Genomic DNA, 24,859 nt, shown 5'->3' with positions numbered 1-24,859 from the left:
ATTGACGTTTAAAGCATGTTTGTTCTCAGGTGATTATTAAGAGCTTTCGTTGTTGCATGCTAAATAATGAAAAGAATTGGAGTCAGCATGCTTGTATGATAATGTTTAAAAACTGCATTCAGAAAACACTTTGTTGTAACATATTATTGATAACTATTATGCAATGGTCATGTGTAATCGTTGAACTTGAGATTATCATTATTTGGTAATCTACGCTATGTCTTTTAAAACCTTTGTCAATAAATAAAGGTTATGGTTTGTTTTTAAAAACAAATGTAGGATTTGAAAAATATCTCATATAGAGGTCAAAACCTCGCAATGAAACAGATTGTTATGGAACGTTTATAATCGATATGAACGGGGTATTACAAATATAATGACGCCCGATCAACGTGATTATATTACAGTAAGTCATGCGGAAGTTCTAATGCCACATGAGGAAGGTAGTACTTGATCAACATTACCCTCACCATGTGCCATGTTACACGACTCTTTTATTTTACTTAACATCTGAACATACCAAGAATGTATTTTCTTGATAGTTTTATACATTCCGTGATTCCAGCAGTTTGCTAATATAATCGTGCCATTACATTTTTCTTTCTGCTTATAACACTAGTTATGCTCATTCGAAATTTAAAGAATAACTACGAATTCTAGACCTCTTAATCGATTTATTTCAAGTCGAGAAGAAAAACAGAAGCATGGAGCTTAGGAACATAAGCAAGAATATAAATGAAAGCAAACAACAAATTACAAACCGTGTATATCTATGTGAATCGCAACATAAAGACGCGGGAGAATGATAAATACAACAATCCCTAGAGCATAGTAAAATTAAACAGCTTTCTCCGGCGGGAGTTGAAAATGTAGGACGATTGTTGCAATGGTCAGGATAAGATCAAGAATCAGGTCTGGATTAAGCATCTTTACAATCTTTAGAATAAGAATCGAGAGAGAGAAGATAGGAGTTGAGAAAACAATGATAAGAGGATGGTAAATTTATAGTAAAAGAATCAGACATAACAATCGAGGCAGATCACTATATTTAATTACAGAAGGTCTTAATTTTTTTTCTTATTCTCCGTAAACCAAATCTTACCGATTCGAAGAGATCCTAATTTCCTCAATTATCGAAAAATCCAATTCTATATTAAATATGAAGATTTCCTTTAAAATCTTTAAATTCGGAAATTCAACACGTTTGAATTGTAAGGCTTCGCAATTAATTATTACCTCCTACACTCATAAATTAATCATTTTATTCATATATCTCAATGGTGAGAAATTCTGTATTTATTAAAATCGTACTTATCATAAATGAGACTCGACTCATTCAGAATATAAATCGTACTTATCATAAATGAGAATCGACTCATTCAGAATATTCAAAATACTCTATCTTATCATTATCTTTGATGATGATTATATGAACAATCGAATTCATTTTAAGAATTCAAGTTATAACATATTTTGTGATACGAAAATATCCTCGTTTTCGTTATCAACTTTCCTTAGCCAAATTTCGGGACGAAATTTCTTTTAACGGGTAGGTACTGTCACGACCCAGAAATTTCGGTCAAATTTAAACTCTGATAATTCAGGCAAGATAAGCAAATTGATGTGTCGCATTAAAATATTTTTCATACATTTAATTAAACATTGGACACCCTACGATTCACGAACAACCTATAACTTAATACTCGAACCCGTAATGATTTATATATGATTTTACTTTCTTAAACGAAGAAGTTTTATGATATAATAATTTCTATTATTATAACCTCTTAATAAAATGATTTAGAATATAATTAGTTCTAGAAAACTAAATTTTATAATATTTATATATGAAATAATAAAAATTTACTATTAAATGATGCATTTTCAAATTAAAAATTTTACGTACATAATCGTTTTATTTTTATGATGCAAAATTTTTTAATTTATAAGAAAAACGCAATTAAATCGAAGATGTACAAGCTGTAAAGTACAACGTACAACAATGTAACTTAAATAGTTGAATCGAAATTAATTCATTTACTATTTATATGAATAGTAAATAAAATGAAATTAATTAATTTACTATTCACATGAAAACGACATGATAGAAATTATTAATTATAAGTTACATAACATACCCCTAAAGTATTTGAGAAATACGACTTTTTAAAATTTTAAAATTCAAATTTGATTTATTATTATATTATTACTTTATTATAATTATTATATAATATTTTTATTATTATATTATATATCTTTGTCTAGTCAAAAACTAGGAAAACACATATTACGCGTACAAATTTTATATTACGAATTTTTTTACAACTAGTTTTATAAAGCTTAAGACCAAAACAGATATATATTTATTCAAATATAAAACTGGAATTTTTACTCATACTTTTACCCGTCAATTATTAGCAACAGAGTACGAAATACCGGTCCGTGAAAAACTGTCGGTAGAATGAGACAAAGGAGCGGCTAACATTAAGCACGTTTGATTCTCCATAAACTTTTATATATATTTGAATATTATTATTATATTATATTATATTATATTATATTATATTATATTATATTATATTATATTATATATATATATATATATGTATATATATATATATATATATATATATATATATATATATATATATATATATATATATATATACATACACTGTTGTAAACGGCGTCCGTTGCGACGCCCGTTGCGGCGTTTTGGTGACTAAACCATTTCGACCCCGTCCCGTTTTATTATAAGTCGGTCAACGGTCAAAAGTTAGGTCAAATGCAGAAAAAATTGGGTCAACTTCTGTCAAAAGTCAGAAATTCTGTTAAAATCTGTGATAAGTCGGTCAAATCAATCCCGTTTTAGTATTCCATTTTGTATTATAATAACGCTAATAGCAATTATAGGTACAAACTTGTCAACGAAGGTTTTTTAGCTCTAAAATATGTGTAAATATATATTTATATATAAAAGTCAACATTAGTCAACATCCGTTTCGACCCCGTCTCGGCCCCGGTTTTTCCGTTGCGATGTTTTGAGGTCGCTACCGTTTCGGCCCCGTCTCGCGTCTTTTCAACCTTGTATATATATATATATATATATATATATCATTCGATTTCAGTTTCTGCTAGATACAAAACATACACACATTTTACATTCATATATATTACTCCCACCGTATTATTATTGTTATTATTTATATTTATATTATTAATATTAATATTATTAATATTAATCTTATTATTAAGAAGTATTATTAATTATTATTAATATTATTATTAGTATTACACATAAAATACTACGACGGGGTTATGTTCAAGAGATTTCAATACGGGTTTTCAAATGGCTAAAAGTTAAGGAAATTATGGGTATTGTTCGGGGGTATTGTTCGTGAATCAAAGGCCAACCTTGCATTTATCATTTCCGTTGTGTCTGCATACTTTTCCTGCAATATTGAACCACAATATTGATATGTGAGTTTCATTTGCTCCCTTTTTAAATGCTTTTGCAATATATATTTTTGGGCTGAGAATACATGTGGTCTTACAAATTGTTGACGAAATAGACACAAGTACTTAAAAACATTCTACGACTGAATTATTATACCGGATATCACCCCTTTTTGCTTGGTAACCTAAGAATTAGTGAACTGGCCACTAATTGACGCGAATCCTAAAGATAGATCTATGGGCACTAACGACCCCCATCCTGAGAGTTTGGATACTTTAGTAATTCGATTTTTGTATAGATGTGTTAATCATGTACGTATACAGATGTGTTAATCATGTATCTTTGGGGATATCCTATATGCATTATTGTTAATGTCGGTTACCAGGTGCTTACTCGTATGAATGGATTTGTATACAAATGTGTTAATCCTGTATGTTGTTTATGAAAATGAAATCTTGTGGTCCATTAAAATTAAAGAAATCATGATTATTGATAAACTTATGAACTCACCAACCTTTTGGTTGATACTTTTAAGCATGTTTATTCTCAGGTATTAAAGAAGCTTTCGCTGTTTAACTGCTATGTGCATGGAGTCTTGCATGGTTTATTCAAGAAAAATTGCATTCAAAAGATATCATTTAATTTATTGATTATATCATTATGGATGATAGTTTATGAAAACAATTTATTTATGGGGACTGTATTTATGTAATTTTTGTCATCTGTCGAAACCATTTGTCTATATACATTAGAAATGTATAATGATTTTGAAAACTTTCTTGTATAGAAATCGCGTCTTTTGAAATGAATGCAATGTTTACAAAACGTATCATATAGAGGTCAATACCTCGCAATGGGACCGATGAATGATGTGCTGCGTCAATAGGGATTTTGACGGGCCAACACAGTAACCTAAACCCTAGATTATAAATCTTTTAGGTTTAGTTACTTGTATCATACCCAAAATCACCCATTTTTCATGACGAGGAAGCTTACACCCAACCCATAAACAAATCACTAACTCCTAACCAAATTAAACACTAAAATTTGGAATTAGAACTTACCACAACACCAAAAGATGGCTACTAGGTAGATCCCACAAGAACTCAACTCTAAATGATAGAAACTAGCTTCTTCCTCTCTAAATCCCAACTTTCTCACTCTAGGGTTTCAAGTTCTTTCTCTCTAAATTGAAATGTTGAAGTGGATAAGAATGAGCTCCTAGCGAGCTTTGAGGTCAATTTTATGCCCTAAAAGCTGACCCTAGGGTGAAAAGACAAAAACACTCCTCAAAAACCCCATTTAAAACGAGTTAAAAGGGTATGTCCTGGGCAGTAGCCGCGGCGCGCCTATAATGTCCCACGGCGCGGCTCTAAGACAAAATTGAAGTCAGGCGTTTATCAAAACTCCACACACCTGAAGAATGGGTATACCGTTTTGTTTAATCGGTATGTCGTTTGGATTTTTAGCCCAATAACCTTCTCCTCATTAAACCCGTTCTATCTTTTCTATATTCTGCATTCGTTACCAAAACCACGCTGAACGTTTGATTTGGGTAAAATCAAGGGTTCTTCTTCCCCTTCACCATCGTCATCACATGTTTGCTTACTGATTCCGTTATTTTAAGGCCGAACTAAATTGGATGCGAACCCTAATTTGTGCCTGCGATTGAACGAAAAAGTACTCCAGTTCTGGCTATGATTGAACGAAAATAATTAGGGTTTCGTCACCATCGTGATTATTTGTTTGATGGATGACCGTTTTATTCCTTGTTTTAGGGTTGCGGAATATTGGCTGTGAACCCTAATTTCTGGCTACGATTGAAGGCAGAAATCTGCTGTTATTTTCTACAATCTGGGTTTTCCAAGTCTTCGCCAAACTTTTGTAGCCCCTATTACCTATAGTTCAATACCAGAGTCGATTATCGATCCATTATCGTCACTTGAAGTCTGTACAAATGCCAATGGTATGTTCTTTAATTGTTTTCAGTTTGATCTCATAGTTATTGGTAATTTTAGAATGATCTCATCTCTTATTTGTCTGATTTTTTCAAATTATGTCATATGAGGACTTTTAACGAACAAGTTATGTGCAATATATAACAAGCCATAATAGAGATCAAATGTAATTTAATTTGGAACTAAGGGTATCTGCAGAGTTTACTTACAATAACAGAATTAGTAATATTTAAAAAACATCCATGGAACATTTTGTGTGTTTCATGATTCTCAATTTTTAATTTTCCAGCTCATAAAATTTGTTACAGTACATAGTTGGACTAAAATGAGATGTAACTATAAAGATGTGCTAAGAGACCAAAGCTCGAGTTCGCATAATCGAAGGTCCTATCGGTAATTCACTTCACATTGCAACTTTTTTTATATACTTCTTCATAAATATCACAGATGGCTCAACTTCTTAGAGGATAAAGAAGAGATATTCTTACAAGTCATCAGTTGGAGATAATAGTCGTGTCACTACCTATTTTGGGCAAACTAATTGAAGAATGTGTGCGAGCTTCTGACTCTCATTCTTTAATCATGATGATGATGGCTTATCGTTGACTGGATCCTCTAATTTTATTGGTACGTTGCTATTTTTGTTTGAATTTTTTTAACTGATGGGCTGTCTTAGTTTGTTATTTATTTATGACTTTGCATATCCAATATGCAGTTGGTATGTCCCCTATTTTTGCTGCCATGAATATACCATTTTTCTTTACATGAACATCAGCTGTTGTAACTTGCTTATTTGTCATATGTTTATTATGTTTATTCATATATTATATAATTTCTTTGTGCAGTTGTTTAAACAGTAGTTTCTGTTTGTATTTTACTTTGTGATGATGTTTTTGGTTTTTGCATAAGCACCAACTGTGTTATAGCTTGCTTATTAGTCTAATATATTATCTTAAGTAGGTATGGTATAAAATGTTTAATACCATCTATTGGTCATTGACTATGTCTTTTTATATATTCTGTTTCATATGGACAATCATGAAGTGGCTACCATCATATTTAATAGATAATTTGTCATATTTTAAACATCCGTTCTAACTTATTAACTAGCATTCTATATAATTTTTGTAATGGAGTGTTGTATACAATTGAATTCTTAAAAAGAGGGCTCTCATATTGCCATATTTTCATGTATTCTGTTCGCTGCAATATCTTTTGAACCAGAAGACGTAACACAACAACTAAGTAGCTAATATGATTTGCAGACATATATTTCTCATTGTATTTGCCCATGTTTATTATTTACAAAATGTATCAAATTGTTCATAATTGTAAGTGTTACTATATAGGTATATCAAGAATCATTGAGTCTTTTATTTCCACAACAGCTATCTGTATTTGTCTTCATAATGCTTTATGGTATGCAGTAAGAGACAAACATAATGCCCTATGGAATACTAACATAACAGTAAACATAGACATGAACAATTGAACATGCTACATTGGGTGCATCCAGGACGTAGGTGACGTACAACCAAGTGGATCGAATGGAAAGAAAATAGGTAAGTATCATAAAGCCAATTCACGTTTTCCGAGTTCGGTACAATGACATTTGTCAATAATCCTTAGATAATGTTTTTCTTGCATTTATAATTACAATCTAGATACCAGTTTTATGAAATTTTAAGTTGTCTTCTACCATTTGTTATATGAGCTTAATGATTCTGGTCAACGTATATGCCGCTGTAACTCTTGATAGTGATGGAGAGAAATCATTTGTCAGTCATTCCATCTGTGTTGATTCGCTCGAATGATAAGTAGGGAAAACCGGCGACGTCAAAATTTCATTGCGTTTAGTTTTGTAAGACTGATTTTTTGTATCAACTGCTTAAATCGAGGGTTGCTGCTTACTGATTTCCATTTTATGGATTGTAAATTACAGGTTGAAGCTTAGCCAATATGTCGGACCAAATTGTGGAATTGGTGAGGATTTTATGGTTGTAGGTTAATAGTTATTTAAGACAAGGTCGTCCTTCTCAATGTATATGTAATGGTAACAATATTGAGTGTTTGAATGTTTTGGTACGGGGAGGTATCTTGGAGGTTTATTTTTATCTTTCAATGGAGAAGATATAAAGTGCTACCAATGAGGTAAACTTTAAATTCTAAATCAGAGTACTGTGAATTTAAGCTCCTTTCCATAGCATTTTGTTTACTCAGCTTTCATTTCATTAGCACTAACATTTTTATTAATTGTTAACTCCGTTTATATGAATTTAAGTAATTCTGTAAGTATATAGCTTGCTTATATTAGCTAATTTTATCTATTAAACATGGGGCATGTAAAGTAGGTTTTAAAAGAGATAAAAACCCTCATGGTACTTCAGTGTATAAACTTTGGATCAAATTGTTTGTTTTGTACCTGATATGCCAAGGTAAAATAACAATTTCTCTCCGGCCAGGTACATGCAACTGCACGTCTTTTAGGTCCGAGGATTAGTCAAGCTCCGTCTCTGAGATCAAAGGAAGTTAGTATAATCATTTAATTGTATTAAGTGCGTCCAAATAGAAGGTATAATCATTTGATTGTTTTGTGAATGTTTTTAATCGAGTCAGTTTGTTAAAAGTTTGTGTTTGTTTGATCTTTATGTGTATGTTTTTGACTCGGTCTCTTTGTTAAAAGTTTGTGTTTATATTATGGGTTTAACATATTTATAAAAATCATATTTGCTTCAATACCCTACATACATTATTCGGACAATAGAAAGTCATCGCTATTTTTAGATGTGAACGATCACGAAAATGCTGTGACGCCCCGTACAAAACCATCGTGTATGGATCATCAACAACATGTCCATTACAAGGTACAATACTACATGCTTTTTAAAACAAGTTTTGCATTCATGAAAAGGTGACGTCTTTACCAACGTCAAATGTTTTACAAAGATAGCGTGCTTTTACAAATAGAAAGCATTAACATAAGTACGTGACACAAAGGTCATTACAAAGCCATTGTTCAAATGTAACATAAGTTGTGAATGCAAAAATAAAAGTTCCATGTTTGAGACATCTCTAAACAATGCAGCGAAAGTCTAACACAGCGAGTCTGTAACAGCAAGTCTATAACTCCAAGACTATAACAGCAAGTCTAACAGCGGAAGCAACAACGTCTAAGCACCTGAGAAATACATGCTTTATAATGTCAACACGAATGTTGGTGAGCTATAGTTTGTTTGTAATCAGTAATGTAATGTAGACCACGAGATTTCGTATTCAAAACAGTATCTAAAATCCATATGATAAAGTATATGCTTATCCGTGGGCGCCCGGTTTAACAAGTAATATCACCCCCTAAAAGTATACCCGGAAAGTGCGTAAGTTTACGAAGTATTAAACACCCGTTGAATGCTAGCGCGACTAGCCTGAGTGGGGATGTCAAACCCTATGGATCTATATCTAAGATTCGCGTCTACCGGTTCATAAACCAATAGTTAAACTTTACCGAGCTAAGGGGAATCTTTGTGCCGTTATGTCACCCACACATATATAAAGTTTAAGTACTTGTGTCTAGTATGTAAAACATAAAAAGCGCATGTATTCTCAGTCCCAAAATAGTTAAAGTAAAAAGGGAGCTATAACTCACAGTGAATGATGCGGTAAAAGTCGCTATGAAAAGTATACAAGTAGTAAGTCGGTCCGAAAGGTCCTCAACCTAAGTCAAAGGTTACTAAGTCATTATATTGTCCCCAAAAGTTTAAAAGTGAATAAATTAAGTTTAAGTATCATCATCATCATCATTCGTAAAAGATAAAGTAAGTTTTTAACAAGAATAGAGATCGAAACAAAGGGCTGACTTCGGACAGCTGCTACGACCTCTATACAAACTGAAAATGACGTGCGGCCAGTGGTCAAGGCTCCGTTTGTGAGTCCTCTTACCGCTGTCCAATTTTCAGATCCTAACTCGATGTCGTTTGAACGTGGCGATGGTTCAAGCGCGAGTAGGTCAGAAATTTCAGCACATCGTTACAAAGGCGTAGTGACTTTCGGAAGGCTATAAATCCTAAACCGTATATCGGATTTAGGCGAGTCTTAAACGAAAAGTCATCTACTCGGAACGAACTATCTGAAACTCAACTTTCCGGAAGTCCCAGTGTTTGATCAGACCCCGAAAAACAGTAAGCAAGTGCTCCGGTGGGTTTCTTGGTGCTTGATGCTCATCACGGTTCTCATCCTTGATGCGTATAAGCTTCAGGTGTACAACTCTTTGATGTTTTAGCATCATTATGACCAAGTTTTAACCATCAACATGTAACATCCCGCCTTTTTCCCGTCAATTTTCCGTTTAACTATTTAAGTTCCGTTATATGTTTATAACACATCTCGTTAATACGCGTTTTAAATTATCATGTTTAGGTAATTTAACGCACCCGCAACCGAACTCGAGGGACTAGTTTCGCCAAAACACCAAAGTGGTGACTAGCTTTTGACTAAGTCAACCACCTCCCCACCATTATCCATTCATTTCTCTTTTTCTAAAATACTTCCATATTTTTCTCAAATTTCATCAAAAGGAAATCATCATCCAAATTCGTTCAAGAAGGATTCAATCAAAACAAATTACATATTTGAACTCCTCGTGATCTCCTCTTCGATTCCATACCGATTTCATCAATTTTGGGTAACTTTCTAAAATCACTAATTTTATGTGTTCTTGAGATTTTTGAGTTATAAAGTTGTTAATTAGTGTCTATGGCTCAAGTCTAGTATGATTATGTGATTTGTATGCTTGTTCTTGCAATTTTGATGTAACTAGTTCATTATGAAAGAACACTTGCATAATCTTGAGTTTTAGGTGTTCATATGTTGTTTGATGATGAAAGTTCATGTTTTAATTGTGTTCCTAACATCACTAGCTTCAAATTGGTATGTAGGTTGACATAGATTAGTTTCATAATCATGATTGTTGAATTTGTGATTTTGGGTTAGGGTTTGATAGAAGTAAATTGAATCTTGATGCATTAAATGCTTGATAATATTATTGGTAAGTGTTTAGTTGGATTGTATGCTTGATTACCTTCGAAACGGCATATCATTCATGTAAATTGGTTGCCCGAATCATTGAATTGCATTTATGAACTTGTATGCGGTTAATGTTAAGCATTAGATGCGGTTTTGGTTGTTGTAATAGGTAGATTGATTGATGAAATGTGTTTAGTTGTTTTCCTCGTCAAATTACCTTCCCAACGGTATAAGATACTTGTCTTGATTGTTTGCGGATCATAAATGGTGATTGTTTGAAGTTAGGTTCGTGCATAAAACTTAAAAACTGCCAGAACTCTCTGCACAGGTAATGGCGCGGCGCGCCATATACCCGCGCGGCGCGCCATTATGGTCTGTCCAACTTTGTCAATTTTCGAATAATGTTTGCTATGCTACGCACCTCCGATTCACGTGTAACTTGTCCTAACATGCTCATACATGATTAAAAACCTCAGAAAAATAGTTCGGGACCCGACCCGAACGTGTTGACTTTTTGTTGACTTTGACCGACCAAAGCAACTAAACATGAGACAACGACGGTGGATTGAAACCTTGAACGATTACAATTGTGAACTTCGTTACCACCCCGGAAAGGCAAATGTAGTGGCCGATGCCTTAAGTCGAAAGGAAAGAACGGTACCTCTTCGCGTCCGAGCATTAAACATCACCATCCACTCCAACCTTAATAGCCAAATTCGTGTAGCTCAAGAGGAGGCTCTTAAGGACAACCACATCGGACGTGAACTTTTAAACATCCTCGTCTCTCGATTCGAAGTTAAGGAGAACGGACTACGATATTACGCCGGAAGGATTTGGGTGCCTAGATATGGCGATTTACGAAACCTCATCTTAGACGAAGCCCACAAATCACGATACTCGATTCATCCCGGCGCCAATAAGATGTACCATGACCTTAAAGAACAATATTGGTGGCCGAACATCAAAAAGGAAGTTGCTAGATACGTTGCCAAATGTTTGACTTGCGCAAAAGTCAAAGCCGAACACCAAAGACCGTCCGGGTTACTTCAACAACCCGAGATCCCGCAATGGAAGTGGGAAAGGATCACGATGGATTTTATCACCAAACTACCAAAAACGTCGGGCGGTTATGATACTATTTGGGTCATTGTCGATCGCCTCACCAAATCCGCGCACTTTCTCACCATGAAAGAGACCGACAAAATGGAGAAACTTGCACGACTATACATTAAGGAGATTGTAGCCCGACACGGTGTACCTTTATCGATTATCTCCGACCGAGATGGTTGTTTCGTTTCTAGATTTTGGCGTACGTTACAAGAAGCGTTGGGAACGCGTTTGGACATGAGCACCGCATATCATCCCCAAACCGATGGGCAAAGTGAACGTACAATACAAACCTTAGAGGATATGTTACGAGCCTGCGTTGTTGATTTTGGAAAAGCTTGGGACAATCACTTACCTCTCGCCGAATTCTCTTACAACAATAGTTATCACGCGAGTATTAAGGCCGCACCTTTTGAAGCGTTATATGGTCGAAAATGTCGCTCTCCTCTTTGTTGGGCCGAAGTGGGTGACGTGCAAATTTCCGGGCCCGAACTCATTCACGAAACCACCGAGAAGATTCTTCAAATCCGAGATAGGCTTCGGACGGCCCGGAGTCATCAAAAATGCTATACCGACAAAAGACGCAAAGACCTCGAATTTCAAGTCGGTGACCGCGTCATGTTAAAAGTCGCACCTTGGAAAGGTGTCATCCGTTTTGGGAAACGTGGGAAACTAAATCCGCGGTATGTTGGTCCTTTCGAAATCTTAGAGCGTGTTGGAACCGTTGCTTATCGTTTAAACCTTCCGCCTCAACTAAGCTCCGTCCATCCTACTTTTCATGTATCTAACTTGAAGAAGTGTCTCGCCGAGCCCGATATCGTCGTCCCTCTCGAGGAACTTACTATTAATGACAAACTCCATTTTGTGGAGGAACCGGTTGAAATTGTGGACTACGTCGAGAAGGAATTAAAACAAAGCCGGATCCCGATTGTTAAGGTCCGATGGAACGCCAAAAGAGGACCCGAGTTTACTTGGGAAAGGGAAGATCAAATGCGAAAGAAACACCCTCATCTATTTCCGGTTCCGGAAACGTCAGATTCTGAGGAAGAAACTACGATTACTACGCCTGCTTAAATTTCGGGACGAAATTTATTTTAAGGTGTAGGTAATGTAACATCCCGCCTTTTTTTCCGTCAATTTTCCGTTTAACTATTTAAGTTCCGTTATATGTTTATAACACATCTCGTTAATACGCGTTTTAAATTATCATGTTTAGGTAATTTAACGCACCCGCAACCGAACTCGAGGGACCAAATACGCCAAAACACCAAAGTGGTGACTAACTTTTGACTAAGTCAACCACCTCCCCACCATTATCCATTCATTTCTCTTTTTCTAAAATACTTCCATATTTTTCTCAAATTTCATCAAAAGGAAATCATCATCCAAATTCGTTCAAGAAGGATTCAATCAAAACAAATTACATATTTGAACTCCTCGTGATCTCCTCTTCGATTCCATACCGATTTCATCAATTTTGGGTAACTTTCTAAAATCACTAATTTTATGTGTTCTTGAGATTTTTGAGTTATAAAGTTGTTAATTAGTGTCTATGGCTCAAGTCTAGTATGATTATGTGATTTGTATGCTTGTTCTTGCAATTTTGATGTAACTAGTTCATTATGAAAGAACACTTGCATAATCTTGAGTTTTAGGTGTTCATATGTTGTTTGATGATGAAAGTTCATGTTTTAATTGTGTTCCTAACATCACTAGCTTCAAATTGGTATGTAGGTTGACATAGATTAGTTTCATAATCATGATTATTGAATTTGTGATTTTGGGTTAGGGTTTGATAGAAGTAAATTGAATCTTGATGCATTAAATGCTTGATAATATTATTGGTAAGTGTTTAGTTGGATTGTATGCTTGATTACCTTCGAAACGGCATATCATTCATGTAAATTGGTTGCCCGAATCATTGAATTGCATTTATGAACTTGTATGCGGTTAATGTTAAGCATTAGATGCGGTTTTGGTTGTTGTAATAGGTAGATTGATTGATGAAATGTGTTTAGTTGTTTTCCTCGTCAAATTACCTTCCCAACGGTATAAGATACTTGTCTTGATTGTTTGCGGATCATAAATGGTGATTGTTTGAAGTTAGGTTCGTGCATAAAACTTAAAAACTGCCAGAACTCTCTGCACAGGTAATGGCGCGGCGCGCCATATACCCACGCGGCGCGCCATTATGGTCTGTCCAACTTTGTCAATTTTCGAATAATGTTTGCTATGCTACGCACCTCCGATTCACGTGTAACTTGTCCTAACATGCTCATACATGATTAAAAACCTCAGAAAAATAGTTCGGGACGCGACCCGAACGTGTTGACTTTTTGTTGACTTTGACAGACCAAAGTTTGACTTTTTGTCAAACTTAACCAAATGATTATGCAACCCTCCTAACTTGTTTATATACTTGTACCTTGCATGAAACTTGACAATTTGATTTCACATGCTACATAATCGAGTCGTAACGAGCCATAGGACTAATTGAACATCTTTGACCCTTCATGACTATCGTTATTGATACAACCTATTTGTTTAGGTCAAGACTAGCATTGTTCTTTGCACACGTTACTTGTCGAAGTACTTTTTGGTTCGTGCATACAAGGTGAGATCATAGTCCCACTTTTACTCCTTTTTGAACTTACTTTTGGGATGAGAAAACATAAACGTTCTTTTAAACTACGTGAACACAAGTACAGGGAAAACAAACATTCTACATACGAGTTTGAACACAAATCCTCAATTCGATTATCATTAGTTACATCAGATGGTGTAAGCGAGAACTTATGTTATATGGCCATATGGGTTTGACAAACCCTCACTTCGGACGGTTCGCTACCGTCTACGGGTGAAATATATTTTCGGGAAACAGTGTATGTTCTAACACTATTATTACGGGGTTCAACGGACGGAATGTTAAGCTTTGATAATTGAGTGCTCGTGAATATTAACTTTTAGAATGTACTATGACTTTATCGATGTTGCAAATCTTGTGGTTCAACTTACTATTACTCACTTACTTATTTAAACCTATGATTTCACCAACGTTTTCGTTGACAGATTCTCTATGTTTTTCTCAGGTCCTTGAACTTAGGTGATACATGCTTCCGCTCATACTTTTTGATACTTGCATTGGATGTCGAGTATACTTGCACACGTGGAGCGTCTTTTTGACTACTTTTAATTGTGTCGCACGTGTTTCATACAAACTTTAAACATTGTTATGTACCGGTTATGGAAACTACTTTTGTAAACTTTGAAACATCCTTATTTATGAAATGAATGCGACATATTTTTCGGTCAAACTTTGTTATAAAGACTTACGACCATGTAATGGGACCATACGTAGATGACGCCGTCATTTGACGATTTGTCGGGGTCGCTACAAGTGGTATCAGAGCCTTGGTTGTAGGGATTTAGAGTTCATTGGTGTCGACCCCGAGTCATAGGGTACATTGGTGAGTCTAGACTACAACCGGCATATAGACTTGACATAGGAATTACTTGGCAAATTGTGCATTTATACTCTAACTCTTCTACTCATATCTACTCTTATTCTATCTAAATCTTGCGTTGTATAATTTAATTGACACGCCACCTTGACTATATGATGTAATGTCGAATGCACATATGAATTAGGGTAATATAATTCCCGGAAATTATATTACGGTGACTCATATGAACATACCGACATTATGCCATAAAGAATTTAAGGCGAGTCAAGGATAATTTTCTATTTATCTTTATTCCATATCGCGGTTAGTATTATTTAGAATACTAACCAACGGTATTCTTTTGTTTTGAAGGAACAATGCCTCCTCGCCATGTACGACGCAATGAAACTCCCGAACAAGCTTTGCGACGCATGATAGCCACCGCCGTGGATGCGGCCATGGCCGGTCACTCGTCCAACAACAACAATAACAATAACAACAACAACAACAACAACAACAACCAAGGAGCCGGTAACTCTAGCGAAGGGTGCTCCTACAAAGCTTTCATGGGGTGCAAACCCCACACTTATGATGGAACCGGGGGACCGGTTGTGCTTACTCGTTGGTTTGAACAAACCGAGGCCGTCTTTAGCATAAGCGGTTGTCGGGATCAAGACAAGGTCAAATACTCCACCCACACTTTCTCCGGAATTGCTCTAACATGGTGGAACACCTATGTTCAATCGGTAGGTACCGATGAAGCTCATGCCCTCTCTTGGGCCGATCTAAGGGAAAAGATGATTGTTGAATATTTTCCGCGCGAAGAAACCCGAAAGCTTGAGGAAGAACTAAGAGCTTTGAAAGCGGTCGGAAACGATCTTAAGGCTTATAATCAACGCTTCGCCGAACTATCCTTGATGTGTCCTAATCTTGTTAACCCCGAATCTCAAAGGATTGAGGTCTACATGCTCGGTCTTCCAAAAAGCATCAAACAAGGGGTGATGTCATCCAAACCCGCTACTCATCAAGCCGCTATGAACATGGCCCGTCAATTAATCGAAACGGTTGACGAAATTGTAGTGCCGGCTCCTAAGGCCGAGGACAAGTCGGGTGGCAACAAAAGGAAATGGGAAGCCACTCCATCAACCAACTACAACAACAACACCTTTACCAAAAAGCCTTTCAACAACGACGGCAAGAAGGGTTATGTCGGAAACTTACCTTTTTGCAACAAATGCCACAAGCATCATCACGGCTAATGTAACAAGCTAGTTTGTCACCGTTGCCAAGGTGTTGGTCATAGGGCCAACAATTGCACAAGCGCCGCCCCCGTTGCTCGAAAGGGGCCCAATCCTCCAAAAACGGTCACTTGTTACGAATGTGGCCAAACGGGCCATTATAAGAACGAATGCCCGAAAAAGAAAACCAACCCCAACAACCGAGGCCGAGCCTTTAACATCAACACCGAGGAAGCCCGAGATGACAATGAACTAGTCACGGGTACGTTTCTTCTCAACAACACTTATGTTACTTGCTTATTCGATTCGGGTGCCGATAAATATTTTGTGTCTAAGACTTTGGCTCCTACTCTTTGCACTCCACCACACCCCTTAGATACTACTTATTCCATCGAAGTGGCCGACCAAAAACTCTTAAGTGCCGACACATATTACCGGGGGTGTACTTTAAACATTTTGGGTAATGAATTTGAAATTGACTTGATACCCATGGAACTAGGGAGTTTTGATGTAATAATCGGTATGAATTGGATGGTCAAAAATAAATCTCACATTCTTTGCGATCTTCACGCAATCCGAATTCCTATCGAGAATGGTGAACCATTGATTGTCTATGGCGACAAAAATTGCACCGGACTCAATCTCGTTTCGTGCCTTAAAGTTCGAAAGCTACTTCGCAAGGGTTGTTTCGCGATTCTTGCTCACGTTAAGAAAGTCGAGGCCGACGAAAAGCGCATCGAAGATGAGCCAATTGTTAGTGACTTTTCCGATGTATTTCCCGACGAATTACCGGGTCTTCCACCTCATCGACCGGTTGAATTTCAAATCGATCTTATTCCAGGAGCCGCACCCGTAGCGCGTGCACCGTATAGACTCGCTCCATCCGAATTACAAGAATTGCAAAGTCAAATCCAAGAGCTACTTGACCGTGGTTTCATTCAACCTAGCCATTCACCATGGGGCGCTCCGATTTTGTTCGTCAAGAAGAAAGACGGATCCCTACGAATGTGCATTGATTATCGTGAACTAAACAAATTGACGGTTAAGAACCGATATCCCCTTCCTCGCATCGATGATCTCTTTGATCAACTACAAGGTTCTCGTGTATATTCAAAAATCGATCTCCGTTCGGGTTATCATCAACTAAGGGTTAAGGGGGAAGAGATCTCCAAAACCGCTTTTCGGACTCGTTATGGTAGTTATGAATTCCTTGTCATGCCTTTCGGTCTCACTAACGCACTGGCGGTGTTCATGGATCTCATGAACCGCGTGTGCAAACCTTACCTCGACAAATTCGTTATCGTGTTCATCGATGATATTTTGGTCTATTCTAAAAGCGAAGAGGAACACAAAGAACATCTCCGACTCGTGCTTGAACTCTTGAGAAAAGAACAACTCTATGCCAAGTTCTCCAAGTGTGAATTTTGGTTGAAGGAAGTTCAATTCCTCGGTCATGTTGTAAGTGATCAAGGCATTAAAGTCGATCCCGCGAAAATCGAAGCCATTAGTAAATGGGAGACTCCTACTACTCCTACTCAAATTCGTCAATTCTTGGGTCTCGCCGGATACTATCGTAAATTCATCAAGGGCTTTTCCTTAATCGCTCGCCCTTTAACCGCGTTAACTCACAAGGACCGAAAGTTCATTTGGTCATCCGAACAAGAAACCGCTTTTCAAATCTTGAAAACTAATCTAACCACCGCTCCTATCTTGTCACTTCCCGAAGGCAATGATGATTTTGTTGTATATTGTGATGCCTCGAAAAATGGTTATGGATGCGTATTAATGCAACGAAAGAAAGTCATTGCTTATGCCTCTCGACAACTCAAAGTCCACGAACGAAACTACACGACACATGATCTTGAACTCGGTGCCGTCATCTTTGCACTTAAATTATGGAGACATCATCTTCTTGGTACCAAAAGTACCATCTTTACCGATCACAAAAGTCTCCAACATATCTTCGATCAAAAGCAACTAAACATGAGACAACGACGGTGGATTGAAACCTTGAACGATTACAATTGTGAACTTCGTTACCACCCCGGAAAGGCAAATGTAGTGGCCGATGCCTTAAGTCGAAAGGAAAGAACGGTACCTCTTCGCGTCCGAGCATTAAACATCACCATCCACTCCAACCTTAATAGCCAAATTCGTGTAGCTCAAGAGGAGGCTCTTAAGGACAACCACATCGGACGTGAACTTTTAAACATCCTCGTCTCTCGATTCGAAGTTAAGGAGAACGGACTTCGATATTACGCCGGAAGGATTTGGGTGCCTAGATATGGCGATTTACGAAACCTCATCTTAGACGAAGCCCACAAATCACGATACTCGATTCATCCCGGCGCCAATAAGATGTACCATGACCTTAAAGAACAATATTGGTGGCCGAACATCAAAAAGGAAGTTGCTAGATACGTTGCCAAATGTTTGACTTGCGCAAAAGTCAAAGCCGAACACCAAAGACCGTCCGGGTTACTTCAACAACCCGAGATCCCGCAATGGAAGTGGGAAAGGATCACGATGGATTTTATCACCAAACTACCAAAAACGTCGGGCGGTTATGATACTATTTGGGTCATTGTCGATCGCCTCACCAAATCCGCGCACTTTCTCGCCATGAAAGAGACCGACAAAATGGAGAAACTTGCACAACTATACATTAAGGAGATTGTAGCCCGACACGGTGTACCTTTATCGATTATCTCCGACCGAGATGGTCGTTTCGTTTCTAGATTTTGGCGTACGTTACAAGAAGCGTTGTGAACGCGTTTGGACATGAGCACCGCATATCATCCCCAAACCGATGGGCAAAGTGAACGTACAATACAAACCTTAGAGGATATGTTACGAGCCTGCGTTGTTGATTTTGGAAAAGCTTGGGACAATCACTTACCTCTCGCCGAATTCTCTTACAACAATAGTTATAACGCGAGTATTAAGGCCGCACCTTTTGAAGCGTTATATGGTCGAAAATGTCGCTCTCCTCTTTGTTGGGCCGAAGTGGGTGACGTGCAAATTTCCGGGCCCGAACTCATTCACGAAACCACCGAGAAGATTCTTCAAATCCGAGATAGGCTTCGGACGGCCCGGAGTCGTCAAAAATGCTATACCGACAAAAGACGCAAAGACCTCGAATTTCAAGTCGGTGACCGCGTCATGTTAAAAGTCGCACCTTGGAAAGGTGTCATCCGTTTTGGGAAACGTGGGAAACTAAATCCGCGGTATGTTGGTCCTTTCGAAATCTTAGAGCGTGTTGGAACCGTTGCTTATCGTTTAAACCTTCCGCCTCAACTAAGCTCCGTCCGTCCTACTTTTCATGTATCTAACTTGAAGAAGTGTCTCGCCGAGCCCGATATCGTCGTCCCTCTCGAGGAACTTACTATTAATGACAAAATCCATTTTGTGGAGGAACCGGTTGAAATTGTGGACTACGTCGAGAAGGAATTAAAACAAAGCCGGATCCCGATTGTTAAGGTCCGATGGAACGCCAAAAGAGGACCCGAGTTTACTTGGGAAAGGGAAGATCAAATGCGAAAGAAACACCCTCATCTATTTCCGGTTCCGGAAACGTCAGATTCTGAGGAGGAAACTACGATTACTACGCCTGCTTAAATTTCGGGACGAAATTTCTTTTAAGGTGTAGGTAATGTAACATCCCGCCTTTTTTTCCGTCAATTTTCCGTTTAACTATTTAAGTTCCGTTATATGTTTATAACACATCTCGTTAATACGCGTTTTAAATTATAATGTTTAGGTAATTTAACGCACCCGTAACCGAACTCGAGGGACTAGTTTTGCCAAAACACCAAAGTGGTGACTAGCTTTTGACTAAGTCAACCACCTCCCCACCATTATCCATTCATTTCTCTTTTTCTAAAATACTTCCATATTTTTCTCAAATTTCATCAAAAGGAAATCATCATCCAAATTCGTTCAAGAAGGATTCAATCAAAACAAATTACATATTTGAACTCCTCGTGATCTCCTCTTCGATTCCATACCGATTTCATCAATTTTGGGTAACTTTCTAAAATCACTAATTTTATGTGTTCTTGAGATTTTTGAGTTATAAAGTTGTTAATTAGTGTCTATGGCTCAAGTCTAGTATGATTATGTGATTTGTATGCTTGTTCTTGCAATTTTGATGTAACTAGTTCATTATGAAAGAACACTTGCATAATCTTGAGTTTTAGGTGTTCATATGTTGTTTGATGATGAAAGTTCATGTTTTAATTGTGTTCCTAACATCACTAGCTTCAAATTGGTATGTAGGTTGACATAGATTAGTTTCATAATCATGATTGTTGAATTTGTGATTTTGGGTTAGGGTTTGATAGAAGTAAATTGAATCTTGATGCATTAAATGCTTGATAATATTATTGGTAAGTGTTTAGTTGGATTGTATGCTTGATTACCTTCGAAACGGCATATCATTCATGTAAATTGGTTGCCCAAATCATTGAATTGCATTTATGAACTTGTATGCGGTTAATATTAAGCATTAGATGCGGTTTTGGTTGTTGTAATAGGTAGATTGATTGATGAAATGTGTTTAGTTGTTTTCCTCGTCAAATTACCTTCCCAACGGTATAAGATACTTGTCTTGATTGTTTTCGGATCATAAATGGTGATTGTTTGAAGTTAGGTTCGTGCATAAAACTTAAAAACTGCCAGAACTCTCTGCACAGGTAATGGCGCGGCGCGCCATATACCCGCGCGGCGCGCCATTATGGTTTGTCCAACTTTGTCAATTTTCGAATAATGTTTGCTATGCTACGCACCTCCGATTCACATGTAACTTGTCCTAACATGCTCATACATGATTAAAAACCTCAGAAAAATAGTTCGGGACCCGACCCGAACGTGTTGACTTTTTGTTGACTTTGACCGACCAAAGTTTGACTTTTTGTCAAACTTAACCAAATGATTATGCAACCCTCCTAACTTGTTTATATACTTGTACCTTGCATGAAACTTGACAATTTGATTTCACATGCTACATAATCGAGTCGTAACGAGCCATAGGACTAATTGAACATCTTTGACCCTTCGTGACTATCGTTATTGATACAACCTATTTGTTTAGGTCAAGACTAGCATTGTTCTTTGCACACGTTACTTGTCGAAGTACTTTTTGGTTCGTGCATACAAGGTGAGATCATAGTCCCACTTTTACTCCTTTTTGAACTTACTTCTGGGATGAGAAAACATAAACGTTCTTTTAAACTACGTGAACACAAGTACAGGGAAAACAAACATTCTACATACGAGTTTGAACACAAATCCTCAATTCGATTATCATTAGTTACATCAGATGGTGTAAGCGAGAACTTATGTTATATGGCCATATGGGTTTGACAAACCCTCACTTCGGACGGTTCGCTACCGTCTACGGGTGAAATATATTTTCGGGAAACAGTGTATGTTCTAACACTATTATTACGGGGTTCAACGGACGGAATGTTAAGCTTTGATAATTGAGTGCTCGTGAATATTAACTTTTAGAATGTACTATGACTTTATCGATGTTGCAAATCTTGTGGTTCAACTTACTATTACTCACTTACTTATTTAAACCTATGATTTCACCAACGTTTTCGTTGACAGATTCTCTATGTTTTTCTCAGGTCCTTGAACTTAGGTGATACATGCTTCCGCTCATACTTTTTGATACTTGCATTGGATGTCGAGTATACTTGCACACGTGGAGCGTCTTTTTGACTACTTTTAATTGTGTCGCACGTGTTTCATACAAACTTTAAACATTGTTATGTACCGGTTATGGAAACTACTTTTGTAAACTTTGAAACATCCTTATTTATGAAATGAATGCGACATATTTTTCGGTCAAACTTTGTTATAAAGACTTACGACCATGTAATGGGACCATACGTAGATGACGCCGTCATTTGACGATTTGTCGGGGTCGCTACACAACAGATGTAGTGACCCGAACTTTTCCATGTTTATATATATTAATTGAGATTGATATTTACATGATTAAATGTTTCCAACATGTTAAGCAATCAAACTTGTTAAGACTTGATTAATTGAAATATGTTTCATATAGACAATTGACCACCCAAGTTGATCGGTGATTCACGAACGTTAAAACTTGTAAAAACTATATGATGACATATATATGGATATATATATATAGTTAACATGATACTATGATAAGAAAACATATCATAAAGTATATTAACAATGAACTACATATGTAAAAACAAGACTACTAACTTAATGATTTTTAAACGAGACATATATGTAACGATTATCGTTGTAAAGACATTTAATGTATATATATCATATTAAGAGATATTCATACATGATAATATCATGATAATATAATAATTTAAAATCTCATTTGATATTATAAACATTGAGTTAACAACATTTAACAAGATCGTTAACCTAAAGGTTTCAAAACAACACTTACATGTAACGACTAACGATGACTTAACGACTCAGTTAAAATGTATATACATGTAGTGTTTTAATATGTATTTATACACTTTTGAAAGACTTCAATACACTTATCAAAATACTTCTACTTAACAAAAATGCTTACAATTACATCCTCGTTCAGTTTCATCAACAATTCTACTCGTATGCACCCGTATTCGTACTCGTACAATACACAGCTTTTAGATGTATGTACTATTGGTATATACACTCCAATGATCAGCTCTTAGCAGCCCATGTGAGTCACCTAACACATGTGGGAACCATCATTTGGCAACTAGCATGAAATATCTCATAAAATTACAAAAATATGAGTAATCATTCATGACTTATTTACATGAAAACAAAATTACATATCCTTTATATCTAATCCATACACCAACGACCAAAAACACCTACAAACACTTTCATTCTTCAATTTTCTTCATCTAATTGATCTCTCTCAAGTTCTATCTTCAAGTTCTAAGTGTTCTTCATAAATTCCAAAAGTTCTAGTTTCATAAAATCAAGAATACTTTCAAGTTTGCTAGCTCACTTCCAATCTTGTAAGGTGATCATCCAACCTCAAGAAATCTTTGTTTCTTACAGTAGGTTATCATTCTAATACAAGGTAATAATCATATTCAAACTTTGGTTCAATTTCTATAACTATAACAATCTTATTTCAAGTGATGATCTTACTTGAACTTGTTTTCGTGTCATGATTCTGCTTCAAGAACTTCGAGCCATCCAAGGATCCATTGAAGCTAGATCCATTTTTCTCTTTTCCAGTAGGTTTATCCAAGGAAATTAAGGTAGTAATGATGTTCATAACATCATTCGATTCATACATATAAAGCTATCTTATTCGAAGGTTTAAACTTGTAATCACTAGAACATAGTTTAGTTAATTCTAAACTTGTTCGCAAACAAAAGTTAATCCTTCTAACTTGACTTTTAAAATCAACTAAACACATGTTCTATATCTATATGATATGCTAACTTAATGATTTAAAACCTGGAAACACGAAAAACACCGTAAAACCGGATTTACGCCGTCGTAGTAACACCGCGGGCTGTTTTGGGTTAGTTAATTAAAAACTATGATAAACTTTGATTTAAAAGTTGTTATTCTGAGAAAATGATTTTTATTATGAACATGAAACTATATCCAAAAATTATGGTTAAACTCAAAGTGGAAGTATGTTTTCTAAAATGGTCATCTAGACGTCGTTCTTTCGACTGAAATGACTACCTTTACAAAAACGACTTGTAACTTATTTTTCCGACTATAAACCTATACTTTTTCTGTTTAGATTCATAAAATAGAGTTCAATATGAAATCATAGCAATTTGATTCACTCAAAACGGATTTAAAATGAAGAAGTTATGGGTAAAACAAGATTGGATAATTTTTCTCATTTTAGCTACGTGAAAATTGGTAACAAATCTATTCCAACCATAACTTAATCAACTTGTATTGTATATTATGTAATCTTGAGATACCATAGACACGTATACAATGTTTCGACCTATCATGTCGACACATCTATATATATTTCGGAACAACCATAGACACTCTATATGTGAATGTTGGAGTTAGCTATACAGGGTTGAGGTTGATTCCAAAATATATATAGTTTGAGTTGTGATCAATACTGAGATACGTATACACTGGGTCGTGGATTGATTCAAGATAATATTTATCGATTTATTTCTGTACATCTAACTGTGGACAACTAGTTATAGGTTACTAACGAGGACAGCTGACTTAATAAACTTAAAACATCAAAATATATTAAAAGTGTTGTAAATATATTTTGAACATACTTTAATATATATGTATATATTGTTATAGGTTCGTGAATCAACAGTGGCCAAGTCTTACTTCCCGACGAAGTAAAAATCTGTGAAAGTGAGTTATAGTCCCACTTTTAAAATCTAATATTTTTGGGATGAGAATACATGCAGGTTTTATAAATGATTTACAAAATAGACACAAGTACGTGAAATTACATTCTATGGTTGAATTATCAAAATCGAATATGCCCCTTTTTATTAAGTCTGGTAATCTAAGAATTAGGGAACAGACACCCTAATTGACGCGAATCCTAAAGATAGATCTATTGGGCCTAACAAACCCCATCCAAAGTACCGGATGCTTTAGTACTTCGAAATTTATATCAT

General features: G+C 36.2%; 1 long non-coding RNA gene across 3 annotated transcripts; it reads left to right on the top strand.

The window, feature by feature from the left end:
• Window positions 1–4,896: 4,896 nt before the first annotated feature.
• On the top strand, window positions 4,897–8,111 carry LOC139847460 (uncharacterized). 3 transcript variants are annotated; one of them, XR_011759510.1, is made up of 4 exons: window positions 4,897–5,423; window positions 5,863–6,042; window positions 6,843–7,566; window positions 7,878–8,111. It is a non-coding gene; the product is annotated as an uncharacterized lncRNA (long non-coding RNA). The 3 variants fall into 3 exon arrangements; XR_011759511.1 differs by having other exon boundaries at window positions 6,765–7,566; XR_011759509.1 differs by having other exon boundaries at window positions 5,863–7,566.
• Window positions 8,112–24,859: the final 16,748 nt, after the last annotated feature.

This window comes from Rutidosis leptorrhynchoides, chromosome 5, assembly GCF_046630445.1.
Source record: "Rutidosis leptorrhynchoides isolate AG116_Rl617_1_P2 chromosome 5, CSIRO_AGI_Rlap_v1, whole genome shotgun sequence".
NCBI classification, from domain to species: domain Eukaryota; kingdom Viridiplantae; phylum Streptophyta; class Magnoliopsida; order Asterales; family Asteraceae; genus Rutidosis; species Rutidosis leptorrhynchoides.
This window is presented reverse-complemented; position numbering and strand designations above follow the sequence as displayed.